The sequence below is a fragment of the Mus caroli genome, unplaced genomic scaffold (assembly GCF_978045245.1).
Source record: "Mus caroli unplaced genomic scaffold, Mus_caroli_1 scaffold_2, whole genome shotgun sequence".
Taxonomy (NCBI): Eukaryota; Metazoa; Chordata; class Mammalia; order Rodentia; family Muridae; genus Mus; species Mus caroli.
In genome coordinates this window covers 13,582,285-13,608,752 of record NW_028227257.1, presented here as the reverse complement: position 1 = coordinate 13,608,752, position 26,468 = coordinate 13,582,285, and the positions used below count along the sequence as shown (strand labels likewise).

Here is a 26,468-nt window from a genome sequence, read left to right as displayed (position 1 = left end):
TCTGGCAGCTTTGACTTGTAGTGACTTTGCCATCCCCAAACTCCCACCATGGTCATTTCAAATGAATAATGCTACATCAAATAACACCTCTAGCTTCTTACCCTTGAGCCCAGGCTGGGGTTCCACCTCATACATCCCACCTAAGCCGAGAGTCTGGAGGAAGGCATTTCTCCAAGGAAAATCAGGGCAGGAACGTATAGGCGTAGGGGCTTGGTGAAGACGGCAGATGTCTGTCAACCACACTGCTAGCTCACGTTGGCTAAAATGATCTCAAATAAGGGATACTATGGGTAGATCATGTCTCCCTACTAGCAAGCCCAGGGATCAGCCCTCTGTTTAGGTCATCGGAACTCCATCCATAGAAATGGACCTGGGCCAATTGTCCAGGTGTAAAGTGGATAAAATCTGAATGTTTATAGTCTGTGTGTGTGTGTGTGCACGCACGCGTGATGTATTTGAGTGAACATACACGTGGAGGTCAGAGGACAAATTTTAGGATTTGGTTCTTTCTATCCAACATGTGGGGAGCTGGGCATCAATTCAGGTTGTCGGGCATGGTGGCCAACACCTTTTACCAGTGAGCCATCTTGATAACCTTTTTTTGTTTTGTTTTGTTTTGTTTTGTTTTGTTTTGTTTTGTTTTGAGACAGGGTTTCTCTGTATAGCCCTGGCTGTCCTGGAACTCATTTTGTAGACCAGGCTGGCCTCGAACTCAGAAATCCACCTGCCTCTGCCCCCTGAGTGCTGGGATTAAAGGCGAGTGCCACCACCACCCGGCCATCTTGATAATCTTGCTCTTGACCTCTTGGCTCCCCTGATTCTAACTCCTAGGTACTGGGATTACAGATACGCACCATCAGGTCCAGCTCTGCAGATTCAATCTCTTGCTCAGCATGCCTTTCTGGCCTTCTGCATTTCTGTCACTGAATAACATAGTAAGAGAGTCAGCACCAATGTCTGCACCTTGATATAGGCCCCTCCAGGCCCCAGAACCATAGAAAATAAATGTGTTTACTATCCCTCTCTCTTTCCCTTCTCCTCCCTCCCCACCTCTCCTTCTCCTCCTCCTCCTTCTGCTCTCTCTCTCTCTCTCTCTCTCTCTCTCTCTCTCTCTCTCTCTCTCTCTCTCTCCCACGCGCACACACACACAATATATATACATATATATATATATATATATATATATATATACATATATATATATATATATAACCCTGGCCAGTGAGGAGTTAACATTTTAGGACAATGATTTTTTTTTTATTCTCCTGTTCCTGAATCTGCAGGTGATCTGGGCTGACCTGAACATTCCTAATCCTTCTTGGGCTAGTGGCTACCTGAGGTGTGTCCTTCTGAAGCTTACTGTGCAAACTCCAGGAACAAAGTCAAATTATGTAACCGGGGACTGTGGGCGGAGCTCACTGGTTGAGCACTTGCCTAGCATGTGCAAAGCCCTGGGTTGATGCCCAGCATCAAAACCCCCAAAGCCAAAACAAATGAACATCAGGAACTCTGGGAGCACAGGGCAGGCTCTGCTCACAGGACATTTGTTAATATCGCATGGACCAAAGCAAGTCACACAGCCAAGCCCAACACGGGCGGGAGGCGCAGTGCGTTCCTTCCTCAGCTGGAGGCCCCGAGAGTTACTTGGCATTTACAGGTTTGTTTTTCTGGTGAAAAACCACTATATATACTGTTGATAATATTCTGAAGAGCTCTGTTTACTCCTCCAAATCGGTAGATGTATGTTTAATCTGTTCTAAATAAAAAGTATTTCATTTTATTTAGTGTGTGTGTGTGTGTGTGTGTGTATGTGAGATGGCTTGCATGTAGAAGGTGGAGGATGATTTTCAGGAGTGTGCTCTCATGTCCACCCTGTGGGTACCAGGGATTTAATTTAGATCCTCAGTCTGGACAGCCAGTGCCCACTGAGCTGCCTCCTCAATGCTTGCCATCCTTTTGAGAACTTGCATAAAAGCCTTCAGTGTAGACACACCACAGTTCATACATACATCATCCCATCCCATGAGTTAGCTAAAGATGGGTAGGGTGTGTTATAGCAGGTCTTTTTCTTTGAATAACGCTGGGGCTGGAGATGTACCTCTGTTGGTGGAGCGTTTTCCTAGCAAGCATGGAGTCCTAGGTTCAAGCCCAACCAAGCCAACATGCTGGATGTACTGGCTCATGCCTGTAATCCTAGCACTTTGAAGGAGGAGGCGGGGGCATCAGTTTAAGGTCACTGTCAGCTACAGTGTTTGAGCAACCTGGGCTACATAAGACTGTCTCAGAAAGAAAAGAATTTGGAATGAACATCCTAATACATATGTTCCTATATATTCTCATTTCTATCTTAAGGGTAAGCAAGCTTACAGGCTTATAGCCCAAACCCAGCAAGATACAAAATGTATTAAGTTATATTGAAACTCAGCCAATCTCACTCATTTGTATAATATCAGTAAGTTGCTTTTGTGCTATCCCAGGAGAACTAAGTCATAAACACAGAAACTCTGTGGTCAATAAAAGACTAAGCCGAAGATCGGATCATCTGGCCCTTCAGAGGGTGAGTTTGTTAACCTCTGCTTTATAGCTTGAAAATTCCATTATGTTTGTGGTTTTTTGGGGGGTGGGGTGGGGGGATAGGGTCTCACTATGTAGCCCTGTTTTGCTCGGAACTTAGTGTATAGACCAGGGTCATCTGCCTGCCTCTGCTTCCCCAGTGCTGGTATAGATGATATAGATAATATAGATGACAACATATATATTTGTTAATATTTAATGGGAGTGAGGGAGTTAGATAGATTGCTCAGTTTTTTTTGTTTTTTGTTTTTTGTCGAGACAGGGTTTCTCTGTGTAGCCCTGGCTGTTCTGGAACTCACTTTGTAGACCAGGCTGGCCTCTAACTCTGAAATCTGCCTGCCTCTGCCTCCCAAGTGCAGGGATTAAAGGCATGCACCACGACTGCCCGGCTCAATTGCTCAGTTGTTAAGAACACTGGCTGCCTGGTCTACAGAGTAAGTTCTAGGACAGCCAGGACTACAAGAGAAACCCTGTCTCAAAAAATAAAAATAAGCCGGGCGTGGTGGCGCACGCCTTTAATCCCAGCACTAGGGAGGCAGAGGCAGGCGGATTTCTGAGTTCGAGGCCAGCCTGGTCTACAAAGTGAGTGCCAGGACAGCCAGGGCTACACAGAGATACCCTGTCTCGAAAAACCAAAAATAAATAAATAAATAAATAAAATAAAATAAAAATAAATAAATAAAAATAAAAATAACGACAATAAAACCCAAAAAGCAGTGGTTGCTCTTCCAGAGGAAGTGGGTTTGATTCCAGCACTCACCTGGTGGCTTAGAAAACATCCGTAACTCCAGTTCCAAGACATCCAGGGCTCCTTTCTGGCCTCCATGAATACCAGGCACACACATGCTACACAGATACACATGAAGGCAAAACATCCATACACAAAAAGTAAATAAAAGTTTTTTTTTTTTAAATCTACCGCTACACAGAGAAACTCTGTCTCGAAAAACCAAAAACCAAAAACAAAAACAAAAAAAACCACCAAACCCCCAAAACAACCCCCCCCCCCCCGCAAAAAAACCAACCAACAAACAAAACAAAACTAAACTAAGCTAAATTAAACTAAAAAGGTCTGGAGACACGGCTCAGTGGCTAAGAGCACTGGTTGCTCTTCTAAAGGTCTTGAGTTCAATTCTCAGAAACCACGTGGTGTCTCACAACCGTCTGTAATAGTATATGGTGCCTTCCTCCAGCCTTTAGGTGTATGTGATACCAACAGAGCTCACTTGCATATTCACACGCACGCGCACGTGTGTGCACGTGCGCGCGCACACACACACACATGCACACACAGGCACATGCGCACACGCACACATTCAAGTTATGCATTGTGCCAGGCTGGGGTGACACACCCTTTTAATCCTGAGGCACAGGCAGAGGTAGGTGAATTTCTGTGAGTTTGAGGCCAGCCTGGTCTACGGAGTGAGTTCCAGGAGAGTCAGAGCTACACACAAAGAAAGTCTGTCTCAAAACAAAAAACAAAACAAAACAAAAAACAAACCTAAGCCTAAGCCTATCATCCTAGCACTCTGTCTGCCAAAACAGTGTCATCTTGAGCTGACACAAGCTTTGGCTTCACAGTGAGTCCCTGTGTCAAGAGAGAAACAAATCAGCAAAGAATGCCTGTCTCTGCCCCACTGTCACCCACGAGTGATCACCCTTAATCTGTATGGTCAACACAGGCACGTGCTTTCTTTTCCATGCTGGGATTTAAGAAGTCTCTCTAGGCTGTCCTTACCCACAGATCTTCCTGCTTCAGGCTTCAGAGGTCTGGATTATCACACAGCCCCCTGTTTTTGGTTTTTGGTTTTTCTAAATGATTCATTTATTTTTATTTTATGTGCATTGGTATTTTGTTTGCATGTGTGTCTATGCCCTAGTACTGGAGTTACAGACACTTGAAAGCTGCCATGTACATGCTGGGAACTGAACCTGAGTCCTTTGGATCTAGGTCCTGTGTTCTTTGTCTAGAGCCATCTGTCTGTCCAACCTGCCTCTTGATCCTGCCATTTATTTGTTTGTTTGTTTGTTTATTTCTTCTTGCTAGGCATTTCAATTTTTTTTGTTGTTATTTTCTTTGTTTTTTCTTTTTTTTTTTTTTTTTTTTTTTTGGTTTTTTGAGACAGGGTTTCTCTGTGTAGCTCTGGCTGTCCTGGCACTCACTTTGTAGACCAGGCTGGCCTCGAACTCAGAAATCCGCCTGCCTCTGCCTCCCGAGTGCTGGGATTAAAGGCCTGCACCACCATGCCCGGCTTCTTTGGTTTTTCAAGACGGGGTTTCTTGGTGTGGCCCTGGCTACTTTGGAATTCGCTCTGTAGACCAGGCAGTGGTGATGCACGCCTTTAATCCCAGCACTAGGGAGGCAGAGACAAGCAGATCTCTGAGTTCGAGGCCAGCCTGGTCTACAGAGTGAGTTCCAGGACAGCCAGGGCTACACAGAGAAACCCTGTCTCGAAAAAAACAACAAACAAAAAACCAAACCAAGGGGCTGGAGAGATGGCTCAGAGGCTAAGAGCACTGACTGCTCTTCCAGAGGTCCTGAGTTCAATTCCCAGCAACCACATGATGGCTCACAACCATCTGTAATGGGATCCAATGTCCTCTTATGGTGTGTCTGAAGACAGCAGCTACACTGTACATACATACATACATAAAACAAATACATCGTTTTAAAAGATGTTAAAAACAAAACAAAACATTATGCCAGGTGTGGTGGTACACCCCTTAAATCCCAGCACTTTGGAGGCAGAAACAGGCTGATCTGATTTAGTCCAGGAGAGCTAGTGCTACATAGGTGATGTCAAAGCCAACAAACACAAAAATAAAGCAGCACACACACACACACATACACTTACAAACACATACACACACACATACACACACATACACACACACATATACACACAGACTCACATATATGCACATACACACACATACACACACATATACACATACACTCACACATACACACACACATACACTCACACACACATACATTCACACACACATACACTCACTCACACATACACACACAATACACACATACACACACATACACTCTCACATACACACACATACACATACACTCACACATACACACATACACACACACACATATACACACATAGACTCACATATATGCACATACACACATACACACACATATACACATACACTCACACATACACACACACATACACTCACACACACATACATTCACACACACATACACTCATACTCACACATACATACACACATACACACACACACATACACTCACACACACATACACTCTCACATACACACACATACACATACACACATACACTCACACATACACACACAATACACACATACACACACATACACTCTCACATACACACACATACACATACACTCACACATACACACACAATACACACATACACACACACATATACACACATACACACACAAACACATACACACACATACACTCACACATACACACACACATACAAACACACATACACACATATATACTCACACATACACACACATACACACACATACACTCACACACACACACACACACACACAAACACACACACACACACACACACAAACACACACACACACACACACGCATGCCCGCACGCATGAACGCATCCACCCACAGGGAATCAAAAAGGAAAAATAAACTTAAAAAAGACAATGTTGATACAGCTCTTCAGCAGAGCATTTGCCTAGTTCAGTTACCAACATCTCATATGTAAAGTAGCCAGGAGTGATGGTAGAGACCTGTAACCCCAGTCCTAGAGAGGAAGAGGCCAGAACATCAGACTAAGCTACCTAGTGAATTTAAAGATCATCTGGACTATAAGAAATCTTGTCTCAGCCGGGCGTGGTGGCACACGCCTTTAATCCCAGCACTCGGGAGGCAGAGGCAGGCGGATTTCTGAGTTCGAGGCCAGCCTGGTCTACAAAGTGAGTGCCAGGACAGCCAGGGCTACACAGAGAAACCCTGTCTCGAAAAACCAAAAAAAAAAAAAAAAAAGAAATCTTGTCTCAGGGGAGGGGGGAAGGGGAGGGGAGGGAGGGGGCTATGTGGAGGGGTAACTGGGAAGGGGAATATCATTTGAAAAGTAAACAATTAAAATGATTAATTTTTAAAAAGAAAGAGGGCTGGAGAGAAGGCTCAGCAGTTAAGAGCACTGACTGCTCTTCCAGAGGTCCTAAGTTCAATTCCCAGCAACCATATGGTGGCTCACAAACATCTGTAATTAGATCTGATGCCCTCTTCTGGTATGTCTGAAGACAGCTACAAAGCCGGGCGTGGTGGCGCACGCCTTTAATCCCAGCACTTGGGAGGCAGAGGCAGGCGGATTTCTGAGTTCGAGGCCAGCCTGGTCTACAGAGTGAGTTCCAGGACAGCCAGGGCTATACAGAGAAACCCTGTCTCGAAAAACCAAAAAAAAAAAAAAAAAAAAAAAACTACTGAAGACAGCTACAGGGTACTCATATACATGAAATAAAAAGAGAGAGAGAGAGAGAGAGAGAGGAGAGACATTGTCTTAAACCACAAGTAAGTATATAAGTTGAGGAGGACAGGAGATGGCCCAACAGGTAAATACAATTGCCAGGAGATAGCCTAGCAGGTAAAGACAATTGCCAGGAGATAGCTCAGCAGGTAAAGCCATTCTCTATGCAAATTGAATCTATGCAAAGGTTGGAGGAGAAAATTGACTCCCCAGAGTGGTTCTCTGTCCTCTACACATTCACTGTGGCATGTGGGGACACACATTTATCAGGCTCAAAGTACACCATCCAGAAAAATAATAAGTAAATAAACCGAAAAACAAAGAAGACGATCCGTTCATTTCACTGAGTGCTTGTTTTTAGAGGCCTCAGGTTATCCTCCTTAGCTACTGTAAAACCATCCCGAGCTCTCTTTCCTTTTTTTTTTTTTAATTTGGTTTCTCGAGACAGGGTTTCTCTGTCTAGCCCTGGCTGTCCTGGAACTCACTCTGTAGACCAGGCTGGCCTTGAACTCAGAAATCTGCCTGCCTCTGCCTCCCAAGTGCTGGGATTAAAGGCCTGTGCCACCACTGCCGGGCTCCGGGCTCTCTTTCCACAATGTGTGTCCCATGGGATTGAATTCATGGCTTCAGGCTTTGCAGCAAATGCCTTTTACCTGCTGACCCATCTCACCAGTCCTGTCAACCTTTCTTTTTGAGATACAGTCTTTCACTGAGCCTGGAGCAAGCTGATTGGATGGGTTGGCTGGCCAGTGAGCCCCAGGAACCCTCCTGTCCAGTCTCCTCCACACCTACCTCCTGCACTAGGGTTAGATATACACTGAAGTACTTGGCTTCTTATCTGTGTGCTAGGGACCCAAACTTGGGGGTCCTCCTGCTTGTAGGGCAAATACTTTACTGACTGATCTATCTGCCTAGCCCTGAATATTTTGTATTTTTCTGATGTCTGAGTTTGGGTTTCAATTCTGTGAAGAGACGCCTTGACCACGACAACTCTTATAAAGGAAAACATTTAAATGGGGCTGACTTACAGGTTCAGAGGTTCAGTCCATTATCATCACGGTTGGGAAGCAAGGCAGCCTGCAGGCAGACTTAGTGCTGGAGAAGCAGAGAGGGCTACATCTTGATCGTCAGGCAGCAGAAGGGGACTGTGTTTTACACTGGTCTTTAGCTTAAGCATATATGAAACCTCCCTCAAACTCCGCCTCTGTAGTGACACACTTCTTCTAACAAGGCTGCACTTCCTAATAAGGCCACTCCTTATGGGCCAAGCATTCAGACCACCACATCTATCTTCTTCTTCTTCTTCTTCTTCTTCTTCTTCTTCTTCTTCTTCTTCTTCTTCTTCTTCTTCTTCTTCTTCTTCTTCTTCTTCTTCTTCTTCTTCTTCTTCTTCTTCTTCTTCTTCTTCTTCTTCTTCTTCTTCTTCTTCTTCTTCTTCTTCTTCTTCTTCTTCTTCTTCTTCTTCTTCTTCTCCTTCTCCTTCTCCTTCTCCTTCTCCTTCTCCTTCTCCTTCTCCTTCTCCTTCTCCTTCTCCTTCTCCTCCTCCTCCTCCTCCTCCTCCTCCTCCTCCTCCTCCTCCTCCTTCTCCTCCTCCTCCTTCTCCTTCTTCTTCTTCTTTAAAGATTATTTATTTTTATTTATTTATTTATTTTAATTAATTTATTTACTTATTTATTATATGTAAGTACACTGTAGCTGTCTTCAGATGCACCAGAAGAGGGCGTCAGATCTCATTACGGATGGTTGTGAGCCACCATGTGGTTGCTGGGATTTGGACTCAGGACCTCTGGAAGAGCTGTCAGTGCTCTTAACCGCTGAGCCATCCCTCTAGCCCCTGTCTTCTTTCTGATGGCTCTTGTCGATGTTTAGATGCAGAATCCTGGCAGCAGGTGTGTACTTCATACCTGTGTGGATGCTGAGTCCCTGGAGAAGCCACCTTTAAATGACTGTCATGCTTCAGATCATCAATGGCTACTTGGGTCACAGAAGCAAAGGCTGAAATAATCATGGTGGCTGCCCTCAGGACCTGCGCCTGCCTGATAAAGACTCTCTGGCTTGTTCTAAATTTAACTATGAGGAGGGACAGGGAGGGTGGAGGAGGGAAAAGATAAATGAGGGAAGTCACTTAACTAATGGCCTAATCCAGCGAAAGTCAGCCCTCACACTCCTGGTCTCAGAGTAGTGAGTGGCACGTGCCTGTCTGTGATCCTGGTACCTGGGACACTGAGCCAGGAGGATCATGAGTTCTAGTCCAGCCTGTATTACAGATCAAGTCTCAAAACCAGGAGGTCACTTCAGTTGGTAAAGCACTCACTGTCTAAGCTTGGGGATGTGAGTTCTAATCCCTGGCACCCCTCTAAAAAGCTAAGTGTCCTGGGGAGCAGAAATAAGAGAATCTCTGGGGCTTTTTGGCCAACCAGTCTAGCCAATCCATGACCTCTAGGCTCAGCAAGAGACCGTGTCTCCAAAAATAAAGGGGAAGGGCTAGAGGGATGGCACAATGCCTATGAGCTCCCTCGCGGCTCTTGCAGAGAACCCTGGTTCAGTTTTCTGCGTCTACAGGACAGCTCACAACCATCTGTGGCTTCAGTTCCAGGGATCTAATGTTCTCTTCTGACATCTGAGTCCACCAGGCACGCAAGAGGTACACAGACATACACGGAGAAAAAAACACTTATACACATTAAGTAAATGTCTTAGGGTGCTGGGCGGTGGTGGCGCACGCCTTTAATCCCAGCACTTGGGAGGCAGAGGCAGGCGGATTTCTGAGTTCGAGGCCAGCCTGGTCTACAGAGTGAGTTCCAGGACAGCCAGGGCTATACAGAGAAACCCTGTCTCGAAAAACAAAAACAAAACAAAACAAAACACATATGTGAAATAGGGCAAACAAAACAAAAAAATGTCTTAGGGTTTTACTGCTGTGAACAGACACCATGACCAAGGCAACTCTTATAAAGGCAACATTTATTTGGGGTTGGTTTACAGGTTCAGAGGTCTTTTTTTTTTTAAAGATTTATTTATTTATTATATGTAAGCACACTGTAGCTGTCTTCAGACACTCCAGAAGAGGGCGCCAGATCTCGTTACGGATGGTTGTGAGCCACCATGTGGTTGCTGGGATTTGAACTCTGGACCTTCGGAAGAGCAGTCGGGTGCTCTTACCCACTGAGCCATCTCACCAGCCCAAGATGAGGGTCTTAAAGCCCACACCCACAGTGACACTTCTACTCCAACAGGGCCACACCTTCTAAAAGTTCCAGCCACTGGTCTAAGCATATACAAACCATCACAGCAAATAAGTAAGTAAATAAATAAATACATGAACACATATGTGAAATAGGGCAAAGAGTAATTGAGGAGGTCACAGACCAATGACCTTAGACTTCCACGTGCACACACCCCATACATGGTTACACACACATCTATACATACACTAAATCCATGATGACACCATATTGCCATGACATCCTGCTCACAGATCCAACCAATCCAGAAGCAGCAAGTCCTTCTGCCATGGCTAACCCATTCTCAGGGTCTCCAAGACTCATGCTAGCCCATCCCTAACACCTATGTAGGTTCAACATAAATGTATGCTTTCTTTCCCCCAATTAAAATGTAAAGGTGTGGGGGTGTGTGGGGGGGAATGTTCTTTAAAGTCTGGGCATGAGCCAGGTGGTGGTGGTGCATGCCTTAATCCCAGCACTTGGGAGGTGGATCTCTGAGTTCCAGGCTACTCTGGTCTATAGAGTGAGTTCCAGGACAGCCAGGGCTATACAGAGAAACCCTGTCTTGAAAAACCAAAACCAAACCAAACTAACCCAAAATCTGGACATGGTGGAGGGTACCTATAATCTTGGCATTTGGGAGGTTGGACCAGGAAGGTCCTCAAGAATGTGAAGTTAGCCTGTGCTACATATCCAGTATCAAGAATGTGAAGCTAGCCTGTGCTACGTATCCAGTATCAAGCCAGTCAGAGCTACATAGGGAGATCCTGTCTCAAAGCAAAATAAATACAAAACAAAATGTTTGTCAAAACTGGGTGTGTGAGTCGGGATGCCTTTAATCCCAGCACTTGGGAGGCAGAGGCAGAGGCAGGTGGATTTCTGAGTTCAAGGCCAGCCTGGTCTACAAAGTGAGTTCCAGGACAGTCAGGGCTACACAGAGAAATCCTGTCTCAAAAAAACAAAAACAAAACAAAAACAAAAACAAAAAACTGGGTGTGTAACTTAGTGTTAGACTGCTCATCCAGTATGCGTGGCGTCCTGAGTCCCATCTCCAGTATTAGATCTCATTTTGTGTGTGCTTGTGTGCCTGTGCATATGTGTGTGTTTGGGTACATGTGGGGGCATCTATGCCCCATAGTGCATTTGTGGGGTTCAGGAGTTGGTTTTCTCCTTCACGATGTGGTGACCAGGGACTGAGCTCAGGTTACCAGGCTTGGTGGCGAGTGTCTTCATCTGTTGAACCGTCTCACCAGACGCCAACACAGACTTTTTAAAAATAGCTCTTAGACGTGGGATCAGCAAACTTCCTTTTTCCTCTTTTGGCTTTTGTGAGGCAGTCTTGTGTAGCTCAGGCTAGCCTCACACTCCTGCTTCTACCTCTCAAAAGCTGGCATGAAATGGGTATGGCACCAGGTCTAACTTCATTCGTTTTGTCTGTTCTTGAGACAGGGTCCAATTTAAGGGTGGTTGGCTTGTAATTCCAAAAGGTCCTCTACCTCGGGTTCCTCAGCTCTAGTACCCAAGTCCAGAGCCATTATGCTGGCTGGCAGCCATACTTCCTTTTGCTACTTACTGCACTGAAAGAGCAGTAGGAACCTGTGCTGGCCCCAGACCTCTTTCTGGCTAGAATTTTCAACAGTTTAATAAACCCCTCTCTTTCAGAGATTCTGTGGTTCCTAATGGCCCTTAGCCTTTTGGGGGCCCCTCTTCTTCCTGACTGCAAAGCCTCTTTCACTTCCTTAAACGCCACTGAGCCCCTTCTGGTTTGTTCTAGTCTCATCAGAAAACTCACAGATCTCTGTGAGATCAAGGCTGAGCGGGGCTGCATGGTGAGACCCTCACACACACACACACAAGCTTTGGGGGCTGAAAAGATGGCTCAAGCTACATCCCTAACACTCACGTAAAAGTCAAGGAGGCATGGTAGTGCTTACATGGAACACCAGCTTGGGAAGGTGGGGATCCAAACAGATGACTCTGCAGCTCACTCCTCACTGGCTGGCTTGTCAATGTAGTGAATCAGAAAGAGCCAGGCTCAGAGAGAGCCGCCACTGTCAGAGAGAGAGGGGGAGAGGGAGAGGGAGAGGGGGAGGGGGAAGGGGAGAGGGGGAGGGGGAGGAGGAGGGGGGAGGGGAGAGGGAGGGGGGAGGGAGGGAAGGAGGGAGGGAAGGAGGGAGAGAGAGAGAGAGAGAGAGGGAGGGAGGGAGGGAAGGAGGGAGGGAAGGAGGGAGGGAGAGAGAGAGAGAGAGAGAGAGAGAGATATCCAGTGTTGATTTCTGGTTGTGCTTGTGCTCGCATGAGTGTGTACACACACACACACACACACACACACACACACACACACACACACACGGTTTTCCACTGCTCCAGTGTGAAACTCCCTGGTTTTTCACACTCCCTGATAACTCCAGTGCCTGATGCTTTCTTCACATCTGTGAGCGCCAAGCACTCACCTGGTGCACATACCTGTGGAATACGCACACTCACAAATAGATGGAGAGATAGCAAAGTTTTCCAAGTTCCAGATGCCATTGTGCAGCAGGAGTGAGGGTCACAGCTGGGTGAGCGTCTCCTTGACCCTGCTTGTTCATGCAGGGCTAGGGACCTGTGGGCTTACTTACTCAGTTGACCACAGTGTCAGTCCTATGGTGACCAAGTCCTTGAAGCTGGCATGCAGTGTGAACAGGGCTATGCACAATGAACCTGACTGCAAATGCAAATCCTAATACTTAACTAGACCTGAATCCTCAGCACTTGAGAAGCACAGGGAGGCCTGGAGAGATGGCTCGGAAGTTAGGAGCACTGACTGCTCTTCCAGAGGTCTTGAGTTCAATTCCCAGCAACCACATGGTGGCTCACAACCATCCGTAATGGGGATCTGATGCCTTCTTCTGGTGTGTCTGAAGACAGCATCAGTATACTTATATAAATAAAATAAATCTTAAAAAAAAAAAAGGAGAGAGAGAGGCACAGGGAGGAGCATTGGGGGCTAGCCTCAGCTACACAGAGAGTTGGAAGCCAATCTAGACTACATAAGAGTGTCTCAGAAGAAGAAGAAGAAGAAGAAGAAGAAGAAGAAGAAGAAGAAGAAGAAGAAGAAGAAGAAGAAAAGAAGAAGAGGAAAAGAAGAAGAAGAAGAGAAGAGAGAAAGAAAGAGAGAGAAATTAATTAGATTAGATTGTCCTTTGGCTGAGACTGCCTAACACCTCTCCATGACTGAGCTCTAGTGCCCAGTCCTCACACGGTGGGAGGCATGTCTTCTTTCTTTCCTTTTCATAAAGAGGGAACCACAGAAACTGGAAGTGGCTTGTGCTTCTCTCCACTCCTGGTCCCTGAGAGCCCCCCCCCCCCCCCCCCCCCCCCCGTGTTTCCTAACAGAGAAACTTCCCTCCACCTTTCCATCAGCAGGGAGCCCAGAGGCGGAGCCTGAGGGGGGCCTGAGGGGGTTCCTGAGAGGCTCTGGTGGGGGAGATGAGGAAGCCAGGTGGGGAAAGAGAAAGTCACCACAGATGTGAAAAAGAGAGGCATCCCTGAGAGCAACAGGGTAAGAGCTGAGGGGACTTTGTGAGGTAGGTGGCACTTGGCCTGAAGGACCTCATAGGGCTTGTGGGGATGGCTCAGCAATTGAGAGCACTTGTTCTTCCAGAGAGCCCAGGTTCACTTGGTGGCACTACCATTAGTGGCTCACACTCCCTAGTAACTCCAGTGTCTGATGCTTTCTTCACATCTGTGAGCGCCAAGCACTCACCTGGTGCACATACCTGTGGAATACGCACACTCACAAATAGATGGAGAGATAGATAGGTAGGTAGATAGGTAGGTAGGTAGATAGATAGATAGATAGATAGATAGATAGATAGATAGATAGATAGTTAAGAGTCAGGCAGTGGCAGCCCACACCTTTAATGCCAGCATTAGGGAGGCAGAAGCAGGTGGATCTCTGAATTCAAGGCTAGCCTGGTTTACAGAGTGAGTTCCAGGACAGCCAGGGCTATACAGAGAAACCCTGGAGAGAGAGAGAGAGAGAGAGAGAGAGAGAGAGAGAGAGAGAGAGAGAGAGAGAGAGAGAGAGAGAGAGAGAAGAAGAAGAAGAAGAAGAAGAAGAAGAAGAAGAAGAAGAAGAAGAAGAAGAAGAAGAAGAAGAGAGAAAAAAGAGAAAAGAATGGGCCCCATATTGTGTTGCGCTTGGCAAAGTCCATGCTTATCTGAGAATATCCTCAGATAGAGAATTTTAGGTACACATGAGTCCCCAGACCTTTTGCTGACAACCATGTGTGTGTATTTTATTGTCTTTATAACAAAATCAGTTCAGAACTGTATCTCTACCTCTCTCTCTCTCTCTCTCTCTCTCTCTCTCTCTCTCTCTCTCTCTCTCTCTCTCTCTCTCTCTCTCTCTCTCTCACACACACACACACACACACACACACACTCCTCCAAGCTTTTCTCTTATGTGTGGATGCTTTATCTTCATATATGTATGTGCACCACATGTGTGTCTGATGCCCTTGGAAGTTAGAAAAGGGAATCAAGTCTCCTGGACCTGGAGTTACAGACAGTTGTGAGCTGCCATGTGGGGGCTGGAACTAGAACCCATGTCCTCTGGAAGAGCAGCCAGGGTTCTTAACCACTGAGCCACTGTGCACATCTCATGATAGCCAGAATCCTTCGCCTTAGATCTGCAGTTGAGCTCAACACACTGAAGCTTCGGCAAAATCTTCTTTGTAGTTTTACTCTTTTTGCAGAAAATAGGCTTGGTGTGCCCCCAGTAGCCACTACACTTGCCCCATTGCGGGGTACCACATTTCTTGCAGAAAGTCTGGCAGGTTTTAGAAATAGCCATGATGTCTGCAGGCACCCTATCAGCCTTCTGCCACGGGGCACCGGAAGCTCCCACTACTGCGGCCAGGTTGGTAGAGAACAGGCTGGCAGTGTTCCACGCACAGCACTGAAGACCACAGACTCTGCCTGGCTCCCAGCTGCTGCAGGGGAGAGCCATACCGTGAGCAACACTTTCTGAGACTTGGAGCCCATGCTTCACTCCTGAAATTCCTTTTTTGGTGTTTGTTTTGGGTTTTGGTTTGAGACAAATTTTCATGTAACTCGGGCTGGGTTTGAACTCACTACTTAGCTTGGACTTAACATCCATGGCATCCAGCTTGCCAGGGCTGGAATTACAGACAAGGCTACCACACCAAGTTTAATATAAAGCCCTGGTTTCCAGTGTGCTTACCTCACAAGCCTGGTTCCTTCCACAGGACCTATGAAAGGTGGGAGGAGAAAGCTGGGTCCACAAAGTTGTCCTCTAGCTGGGTGGTGGTAGTGGATGCCTTTAATCCCAGCACTCAGGAGGCAGAGGCGGGGGGGGGGGGGGGGTTCTTCATGAGCTGGAGGCCAGCCTGGTCTATAGATGGAGCTCCAGGAAAGTCAGGGCTACACAGAGAAAGCCTGTCTCGAAAACAGACAGACAGACAGGCAGACAGATAGACAGAGTTGTTCTGACCTCCACATATGTGGTGTGGTACCGGAAACACACACACACCTGCAAAAAAAGATAAATACTGGGAGGCCTTGAGGCCTCTGCATGTGTGCATACATCTACACACTCAGGAGCACACATATACAACACACACAAATATAAAACACCTTTAGGAAGGCATAGAGAGGGGCCTGAGAGATGGGTGAGGGAAGGAGCTTTTTGCCAAGTCTGATGACTTGAGTTCAATTCCCAGGACCTATGTGGTGGAAGGAAAGAACTGACTTCTGTAGGTTATCCCTGACCCCCACATGCTCATGAAAGCACCCCCACCCCATCCCACCCCACCCTTCACATAATCAAGAGGACCTGAGTTTGGCCATGTAAGGAACTGTACACAGTGGTGTGTGTTTATAATCCCGGGTTTGGGGAGGTGAAGACAGGAGGATCTCCTGGAGTGTGGTGAGGCCAAATTGGTGAGTTCCAGGTTCACCGAAAGACTACGTATAAAAAACAAACAAATAAATAAAGCAAAACATGATAGAGGAAGATTTTGGATACTGACCTCTGACCTACACACACACACACATACACACACACACAGAGATCAAGGTTAGCCTCTCCATGTTCTTCAAGCCAGTGGCTCTTGGAGTTATGGTCCTCTGTTGTCCTTAACAGAGCTGGTGGCTGTACTTTCTTAGCCACCGGGGCCTCCAATTTAAAGCCTTCCTTTATATTCAGTTTACTGGCTCTCTCTGTGATCCAGGAAGGCTACCATTACATTTCCATAGAGGCTGTGGTAATTAATAGTAGTGATAAGATTTAATGAAAGAGGGAATTAGGATCCAGCCCCTGGCTGCTTTCACAAAAGGCCATGCTAACAAGCACTAAAGGCCTGACAGGGAGCTGCTCTCTGCTCCAAGGAAGCACCCCACACCCTGACATCTCCCTGGAGACTGCTCTGTACAGCAGGTGCCTGCTCTCTCCCAGTGTTCGAGGCCTCTCTGAGATGCTCTGAGTAGTAGAGCATCTTGGAAACCCTAGTAGTCCAAGTCCAAGATAGAGATTTACAGGAAGCAGGGCATATTTATCACCCCCAACACTCAAAAGGCAGAGGCAAGGAGATTACCAAGAGGTTGAGGCTAGCCTGATCTACATGGAGTTTTAGACCAGCCAGCCAGGGTTTCATAGGAAGACTTTATGTCAAAAACAAATGAACAAAGCCCCGAAATGTCAAGTATGGGGTGAACACCTTTAATCCCAGTACTGGGGAGGCAAAGACAAGGGGAACCCTTTGAGTTCTAGGCCAGCCTAGCAAATTTCAGGACAACCTGGACTTTGTCTATCATCTCTTACATATATTAGGATTATACTGGGTTCATGTAGATGAGACGAGCCTAGCACCCACCTGGAAATCATGACAACTCTCCTGCCTCAGCCTCCTAAGAACTGGGATACAGTCATGAGCCACCACACCTAGATACTAGGTGTGATGTATGATTTATTATTTGCATGTATATACATAATATGCACTTACACTGCACATATGTATTTACTGCTTTATTACATATGAACTCCATATATGATGGAGTTATACATAGCATATACATATCATGTGTCATATAGACAGTATTATTACTGTCCCACTTACTGATGGGAAATCTGAGGCACAAGAAGTTTAGTAACTTATTTTTTTTAAAGATTTATTTATTTATATTTTATATGTAAGTACACTGTAGCTGTCTTCAGACACCCCAGAAGAGGGAGTCAGATCTCGTTACAGATGGTTGTGAGCCACCATGTGGTTGCTGGGATTTGAACTCTGGACCTTCAGAAGAGCAGTCAGGTGCTCTTACCCACTGAGCCATCTCTCCAGCCCTAGTAACTTATTTAGAGTCACAAAGTCTGGCCAGTTAGCACAGTGCTAACTAACAGAGTCACCAAGCCATTAAATACCAGTTGACTTTATCTTCGTGACTCCTTGGTTTGGGAAACCATGGTTTCACCATGACAGGTTGATTGGGGAAACATCTGTTGGTCTCCCCCTGGGTTTTGTTTTTGTTTTTTGTTTGTTTGTTTGTTTTTTTGTTTTTCAAGACAGGGTTTCTCTGTGTAGCCCTGGCTGTCCTGGAACTCACTCTGTAGACCAGGCTGGCCTCGAACTCAGAAATCCGCCTGCTTCTGCCTCCCGAGTGCTGGGATTAAAAGTGTGCGCCATCACGCCTGGCTTGTCTCCCTCTGTTATTTCCTCCTTCCTAACGCAGCACAAAACCTAGAACTGATTGACTATAAGCCCAGGACTCAACAGGTACAGGTAGGAGGAGAGAGAGAGAGACTTTGTGAGCTGTGTCAGCCTCAGCTACATAGCAAGTTTGAAGCCAGCCTGGGCTACATAGTGAGAACCTGTCTCAAAAAGGAAAAAAAAAAAAAAAAATGGATGGCTTTTGTCTTAAATGGTCAATTAATGAATTTATAGCCAGGAGTGATGCGAATTACTTGTAATCCTAGCACATGGAATGCTGAAGCAGGAGGATTGTTGCAAGTTAGAGACTAGCCTGTTCTACATAGTGAATTCTGGGCCAGCATGACAAATGAGATCCTGTCTCCAAAAAAGGGACTTATATTCAAAGGGTATCACATCATAGCATGCATATATGTGTGTGTGTGTGTATATATATATATATATATATATATATATATACAGAACTCAGAGCTCCACTTTAGGGACTCTGGGATCGAACTCGGGTTGGGCCAGCAGGGTTGTAAACGGGCACCTTTACCACTGAGCCATTTTGCTAGACCAAATTATCAATTTTACTATGCTTTCTAGTATCAAAACCAGGATCTCTCTCCCAACCGGCAGGAGCACTGCTCAGCCTCCAAGCCTTCACGGTTTTATTTTTCCGGTAACATTGAAGGGTCCTCCTCAGAGCTGTTACGGGCCTCCTCAAGTCCTCTCCGTCCGAGAAACCCTGGGGTGGGCCTCCTGGCAGTTTGTTTTCTCTTCATCGCTGACAAGCTGGATCAGATCAGGCTGAACTTCCTGTGGAAGAATTCACAGAAGAGTTATTTATGGCTACTTCATCTTCCGGCGCCGAGACAGTGACCGGGGTTAAAGTTAGAGGGGTGCGGAAGTGGAGCACGGGGAGAAGAAGGCGCGGTTTAGATTGCACACTGAGTGGTATATTATATTTAACGCTTATTCTTTCATGCATTTATTAATTTATATGCTTGTGTTTTCGCACACGCACACTACAGTGTTCATGGAGCGCTCGGAAAACGCGTGGAAGTCAGTTCTCTCCTACAGTGTGGGTCCTAAGGACTGAACTCAGCCCGCCAGGTTTGGCAGCAAGATCTTTACACACTTAGCCATCTTCCTAGCCCAGTGCCTAATATTTTAAAATCTACTGGAGAAAGAGAGAAGAAAGAAAACCGTCTTCTTCCATTTGTTTTGAGAAAAGAGTCTTATGTAGCCTAGATTCCTCTTAAACTCCCCATACTGAGCTGAGGAAGGCCTTCATCTCAGACCCTCTTGCCTTGGCAGCCATGCCTTGAGCATGTTCTGTGGCTCAAGCCTGTAATTATACTGCGGGGAAGGCAGAGATGGGTAAATCTCTTCGAGGTCAACAGGCCCTTTGGGTGGCTCACCCCAGCTCCAGTTCCAGGACTTCTGACACCTTCTAACCTCCCATAGGAAAGCACACATGTGCACAAACTCACAGCCACACATATGTACAGAGGAAGGACAGGAAACCAAAGCCTCCTTCTCAGAGCCTTCCTTGACTCTCGGGACTCTTTCTTCTAACTTTTCTTTTTCTTTCTTCCTTTCTTTTTTGGTTTTTCTAGGCAGGGTTTCTCTGTATAGCCCTGGCTGTCCTGGAACTCACATTGTAGACCAGGCTAGCTTCGAACTCAGAAATCCTCCTGCCTCTGCCTCCCGAGTGCTGGGATTAAAGAGTAGCTTCTGAAGGTCCTGAGTTCAAATCCCAGCAACCATATGGTGGCTCACAACCATCCATAGCAAGATCTGACTCCCTCTTATGTAGTGTCGGGAGACAACTACAGTGTACTTACATAGAATAAATAAATATTTTATTTATTTATTTATTTATTTATTTATTTATTTATTTATTTTTGGTTTTTCGAGACAGGGTTTCTCTGTGTAGCCCTGGCTGTCCTGGAACTCACTCTGTAGACCAGGCTGGCCTCGAACTCAGAAATCCGCCTGCCTCTGCCTCCCAAGTGCTGGGATTAAAGGCGTGCGCCACCACGCCCGGCATATTTTTTTTTAAAAAGTAGCTTGGGCTGCAAAGTGAGATCAAGATAAAATTCAGAGTCATAGACACACAGGAGAGAGGCCTGGGGAAGACAGAGGAAAAGCCACGGTGGGGGTGGGGTGAGGTTGAGGAATCAATACACCCAGCATTTCTAGCAAACCCCAGAGACAGAGGTGGGCTGGAGTACCTCTCCCTGAGAGTTCAAAGCAACCCAGTTCTGCAGAAACCTTCATTTCTGTCTTTTGTCTTCAGAAAGGCAAAAGGACTCATTTCTGTGGTTTAAAGTCACCAGGTTTGAGATCATCTGTCATCTGAGCTCTAGGGAACCAATCTGCTCACACCGAGCGAGAGAGGAAAATGAAAATTATGGCGGCATATTATTCTAACCAGTTTGACAAAGATCACAAGGTCTGATAGCAGCCAGCCAGCGCCTGTTCTGAGAAGCACTCGCTTTCTTTCTCGGCCGGCAGGAAGATATGTAAATTGATGTAATCATCCTGGAGTTGATGTGACAAATTCTGTCCAAATGACAAATGAGATTTCCTTCTGACCCAACAATTCTACTTCTAGGATTTGCCCAACACATGAAGAGAAGAGCACCATGGGATCTGCTGGCACACCCCTGTAATCCCAGCACCAGGACGACCGAGGGTCGCCAGCTTGAGATCATTCTAGGATTACCTAGCAAAGATGGGAGTAGGGAGTGGGCAGGAGAAGCTGAGGCAGAAGGTTCATAGCAGATTCAAGTCTAGCCTGGGCTACATAGTGAGTTCTAAGCCAGCCTGAACTGCATAGCCCCAACCTGTTTGGAATAAAGAAGGAGGAGGAAAAGGAGGAGCAAGAGGAGGAAGAGGAGGAGAAGGAAAAGGAGACGGAGGAGGAGGAAGCTTGGTAGCACACAACCAGGATCCTAGCACTCTAGAACCAGAGCGGAGAATGTCAGAAATTCTAGGTCACAGGGTCTTACTATGTAGTCTGGCTTGGAATTCTATTATGCAGACTAGGTTGGCTTTAAAATCATAGAGAACCCGTCCTGCCTCCTGAGGACAGAAGGTGAGCACCAGTGCACCGGCTCCTCTCCCTTTCTGAGTACGTATCTCCTTTCTTGACCCTCTGGACATTTTCACTCTTTTTCTGAAGACCCCACTTCTGCCACACAGCTGTTTGCTGGCCTCCATCTCGGAGCCTGCGCCTTCTTGGACTGTAATTTTAAAGATGTGGCTTTCTCTCCTCTCCCTTTCCACTTACCTCCTCCTGGCAGCTGCTGAGCTTTGCAGTCTGCCTCTCCTCCAAACTCTCCCCGGACTCTACATGCTGGTCCTTAAGTCCTTCTAAATTCTTTTTAAAAATTTGCATCAAGGGGACTAAGAACCCATGAAAGGAGGCCCCAAGCTCCCTGGTACCACGAAGACCTGTCTGTGTTCAGATCACGGGACTCATGGGAAAGAAAAAAAAAACTGGTTGTAGAGTACATGTGAAATCTCATCACTGGGGGAGCCAGGCACAAGAAGGCTCTGGGGGTTCACAAGCTGGATAGTCTAGCCTAACAGGTGAGCTGCTTCAAGTTCAGTGAATAACCCTTTTGTGCACACACACACATGTAGAATAAGAGGAGAAGGGAGGGAGAGACAGGGAGAGAGTCTAATAGAAGGAGGAGGAGCAGAAAAGCAGATTGGGTTTGGGCAGTCTGGGCCAGGTCTCTCTGCAAACGTGACAAGGGGAGGTGATTGGGACTAGGAGTGGAAGTGGCACTTCACACTTGGATCAGAAGGAGTTATATCCTAAAAAAGAAAAGTGTCTGGGCATGGTGGCACACACCTTTTAGTCCCAGCACCCAGGGGACAGAGGCAGGCAGATCTCTGTGAGTTCAAGGGCAGCTTGATCTACACAGTCAGTTCATGCCAGCCAGGGTTGCATAGGAGGACCCTGCATCAAAAAGAGAAGGAAAGAAGGGAGGGGAGAAGGAGGGGAGAGGAGTGTTCTTTTCCAAAGAATGGTGAAAGACTGAGTGAATGAAGTTGACTACTGTAGGCAGAGCAGTGGCCAGAGGCCTTGAAGTGATCAAAGAGTTGGGCTTTGTGGAAAGACAGAGAAACCCGTCCTCTTTTTGGAGTCCAACAGACTCCCACTCAAATCAACAACTTTATTAACTTTATTGGGCATCCGATATGTCCCAGAGCAGGGCTCAAAGCTGGAGGGACTTGTGTGCATCATAATCCACTGATATGTCCATTCATTTTCAAAGGCTTAAGTTGTTTTTTTCTCCTATGTAGGTTCAAAAGACCTCACAAGTTCCACCGCTCCAAAATCAAATTACACATGCCTAATTAGAATATCCACAATCCCGCTAAACCCTTGCAATTTCTCAGAGAATCAGAAGCCAGGACAGTGCGACTCGCCACAACCCTCCCAAGGCTACTGGGGTGCTCGGCTGACTCCAGTCTCAAGGAGCTACAGTGTGGAAAGTACTGAGAGCCGCCCCTGGTGACTGCTTCAATAGCTGGACCCCAAATTGTGTGCGTCAATCTGGAGACTGGGCCATTGTTCAAAGGAGGGTGCCAACCACTAGTTAATTATTTTCCCATAGGCTTTTCAAACCCACACAACCAACTATTTATTTATTTATTTTTCTTCCTTGCTGCTTCTTCATGTGAGAAATAAAACAAAACCTCTTTTGTCCTGGTTTTTAGTGTTTGGATGCTTTTTTTTGTTTGTTTTTGTTTTTTTGGTTTTTCGAGACAGGGTTTCTCTGTATAGTAGCCCTGGCTGTCCTGGAACTCACTCCGTAGACCAGGCTGGCCTTGAACTCAGAAATCCGCCTGCCTCTGCCTCCCGAGTGCTGGGATTACAGGCGTGTGCCACCACTGCCCAGCTGTTTGGATGCTTTTGAAGTGGCTTTCTGTTTTGTTGTTTTGTTTTGAGACAGAGTCTCACTTTGTAGCCCTGGCTGGCCTAGAATTCCAGGTGTAGACCAGGCTGGTCTTGGACTCACAGATATCTCCTCACCTCTGCATTATTGTTTTGTTTTTGTTTATTTTTTCTTTTATTCTGTTTTTCTGAGGCAATGTTTTTCTGTGTAGCCCTGGCTGTCCTATAACTAATTCTGTAAACCAGGCTAGCCTCAAACTCACAGAGGTCCATCTGCCTCTGCCCTCCAAGAGCTGGGATTAAAGACACGGGTCACTACCGCCTGGCCTGTTTTGTTTTTTTTTTAATCTTACTATGTTGCTCATGCTGGCCTTGAGTTTGAAATCTCCCTGCCTTACTCTCCTTTGGGCTCCAAGAACAGAAGTACATGCATGCATATCCATTTACTATTTTTTTTCTCCCTTCATAAAATACTAGCATCAGTTGGGCATGGTGGCACACGTCTTTAATCCCAGCACTCGGGAGGCAGAGGCAGGCAGATTTCTGAGTTCGAGGCCAGCCTGGTCTATAGAGTGAGTTCCAGGACAGACAGGGCTATACAGAGAAACCCTGTCTCGATAAACAAAACAAAACAAAAACAAAACAACAACAAAAAAACTAGCATGGCTCCACTGTTGCTTCTGAAAAAGTCAAATGCCAGCCCCTCTGTTTGTCCTCCCCTACTGTGGTTCCTGTTTTTCTGTGGAGGCATTTATCATTTATCATTGCTAGATGAAGGCACATGACAGCAGCAGCCCCTCAGGCAACCTCTGTTAGGCACTGAGTATGTGTTTGGTTCTATGGAAGATGACAAAGACATGGACACTACAGACTGAGGACTTATTTCTTCCTAGCTGTGATTTCTTTTTTCATGGTCTTACTAGGCATCAAGCCAAAAGTGCTTACAAGATAGGTATTGCCCGGTGTGGTGGCACACACCTTTAATGCCAGCACTCGGGTGGCAGAGGCAGTCAGATTTCTGAGTTCGAGGCCAGCCTGGTCTACAAAGTGAGTTTCAGGACAGCCAGGGTTGTACAGAGAAACAAAACAAACAAACAAGATAGGTGAGAACCATACCTTTATACCTTTAAGCCACTTTTTAAGAAAACATTTCAAGCTTTTTTTTTTTTTTTTTTGCTCCATCTACTTCGAGGATGCAGACCATTCTCAGCAATCAGACTGTCAACATTCCAGAAGATGTCGACATCACTCTGAAGGGGCGCACAGTCATTGTGAAGGGCCCCAGGGCAACTCTGCGGAGGGACTTCAATCCCATCCATGTGGAGCTGAGTCTTTTTAGAACGACAAAGAAAAGGCTCCGGGTTGACAAATGGCGGGGTAACAGAAAGGACCTGGCCACTGTGGGAACCATTGTCAGTCAAGTTCAGAACATAATCAAGGGTGTCACACTGGGCTTCCGTTACAAGATGAGGTCTGTGTATGCTCACTTCCCCATTAATCTCCTTATTCAGGAGAATGGGTCTTTGGTTGAAATCTGAAATTTCTTGGGTGAAAAATGCATCTGTGGGGTTCGGATGAGGACAGGTGCTGCTCCGCTCGTTCTGTGTCTTGAGCCCAGAAGGACGAGTTAACCCTTGAAGGACTTCATGTTGAACTTGTTTCAGATTCAGCAAGCCAGGACAGTTAGAAACAAGATATCAGAGTCTTAGGATGGCATCTATGTGTCTGAGAAGGGAGCCAGGCAGCAGGCTGCTGAGCGAGACCTCAGTTTCCCAGCTCCAAAAACAAGATCCTGATCACAAGTACAGTTTGGACTCTTTCTGGATAATAAAAGACTTATAATTGGAAAAGAAAACATTTCAAATGTATGACTATTTTATGTGTGTGGACTTTTCGCCCACCTACCTGTGTATCTGGGTTCTCTTGAGGAGATCAGTGTATGGTCCTGAACTCTGAGACATCTCCCCCCAGCCCTTGTTTTGTGTCTTCAGACAGGGTCTCATGTAGCTCAGGCTGGCCTCAAACGTACTGTGTAGCCACCCTTCTTAATGAGATGGCAGCTACATACCGCCACGTCCTGTTTATGTGGGGCTGGGCTTAAGCATGGGATTTGTGTGGGCCAGGCAAGCACACCACCACATGCTGTGTCTCCCAGCCCCATTAAAAATGCTGGGTTTTCGTTAGATTTTTTTTTCCCCCGAGACAGGGCTTCTCTGTGCAGCTCTGGCTGTCCTGGAACTCACTTTGTAAACCAGGCTGGCCTGGAACTCAGAAATCTGCCTGCCTCTGCCTCCCAAGTGCTGGGATTAAAGGCATGCTCCACCACCACCCGGCTGGTTTTTGTTAGATTTTTTTTTTTTTTAGATTTATTTATTTATTATATGTGAGTACACTGTAGCTGTCTTCAGACACACCGGAAGAGTGTCCAGATCTCGTTACGGATGGTTGTGAGCCATCATGTGGTTGCTGGGATTTGAACTCCGGACCTTCGGAAGAGCAGTCGGGTGCTCTTACTGACTGAGCCATCTCACCAGCCCAGATTTTATGTGTCTAAGTGTGTTGCCTACATGTATGTATGTGCACTATATGTGTACCTGGTGCCTGAGGAGTCCAAAGCAGTGTAGTGGAGGCCATGGAACTGGAGTGATGGTTTGTGATTCACACCGTGATTGCCGGCGACTAAACCCAGGTCCTCTGGGAGAGCAGCCATTATTGCTCTTAACCATCAAGCCATCTCGTGAGCAACCACCAGAGTTTTGTGTGTGTTTATTTGTTTACCATAAAATAGGCACGGGGAACTGAGTGTGGTGGCAAATGACTGTAATCCTAGCACTCTGAAGCCTGAGGCTGGAGGATCAGTCAAAGGCTAGCCTGGGCTACCTAGTGAGACCTAATCTTACCACAAGGGCAGAAGATAGGTAGGCCTCACTGGTTGAGCACTTCCTTAGCATGTGCAAAGTGAGAGACTCCACCTCTACTATCACAAACCTAACCAGGAGGGAAGAGAGCTGGGGTGGAGCTCCGGTAGCCTGCCTGCTGAGCCCTGGGTTCTATCTCCAGCATCTTATAAACTAATTGTGGGGGGTGACTCGTGACCCTAATCCCAACATTCTGGGGATGGGGATAGGAGAATCAGAAGTTCAAAGTCATCCTCAGGTACTTAGGGAATTTGAGGCCAGATTTGGCTACAGGAGACCCGTTCTCAAACAACAAATCAAATCAAGTGAAGCCAAAGTGATATGAGGTGCCATCCTGTCTACTCAACCCAAGAACATAGCCCACCCTGGCACAACATAGGGGGACATGACACAGGAAGCAAAGGTTTGATGGGTCACTTACTGGAGGACATGTTGAATCCTATCATGTGACCTCTGCGGTCAGCTTAGATCCACATACTCCTTTATAGAATGAGCAGGAGAGCAGGGGACAGAGACAGCAAAGTTGTTTGGTGCTGCCTGCAAACTTCATCAGAGAAACAGGAAGGACTGTGGCAGGGAGCCTCATAGCCCTTCTGGGACACACAGGGGTGTCA

At 46.4% G+C, this 26,468-nt stretch overlaps 1 long non-coding RNA gene and 1 pseudogene across 1 annotated transcript; both read left to right on the top strand.

Moving 5' to 3' along the window:
• The first annotated feature begins 1,305 nt into the window (after window positions 1-1,305).
• Window positions 1,306-22,750, top strand: LOC115030380 (uncharacterized). Its single transcript, XR_003835970.2, has 4 exons — window positions 1,306-1,657; window positions 2,478-2,557; window positions 20,639-21,157; window positions 22,342-22,750. It is a non-coding gene; the product is annotated as an uncharacterized LOC115030380 (long non-coding RNA).
• A 1,379-nt stretch (window positions 22,751-24,129) lies between these two features.
• Window positions 24,130-24,474, top strand: LOC110307545 (large ribosomal subunit protein uL6 pseudogene; annotated as a pseudogene).
• Window positions 24,475-26,468: the final 1,994 nt, after the last annotated feature.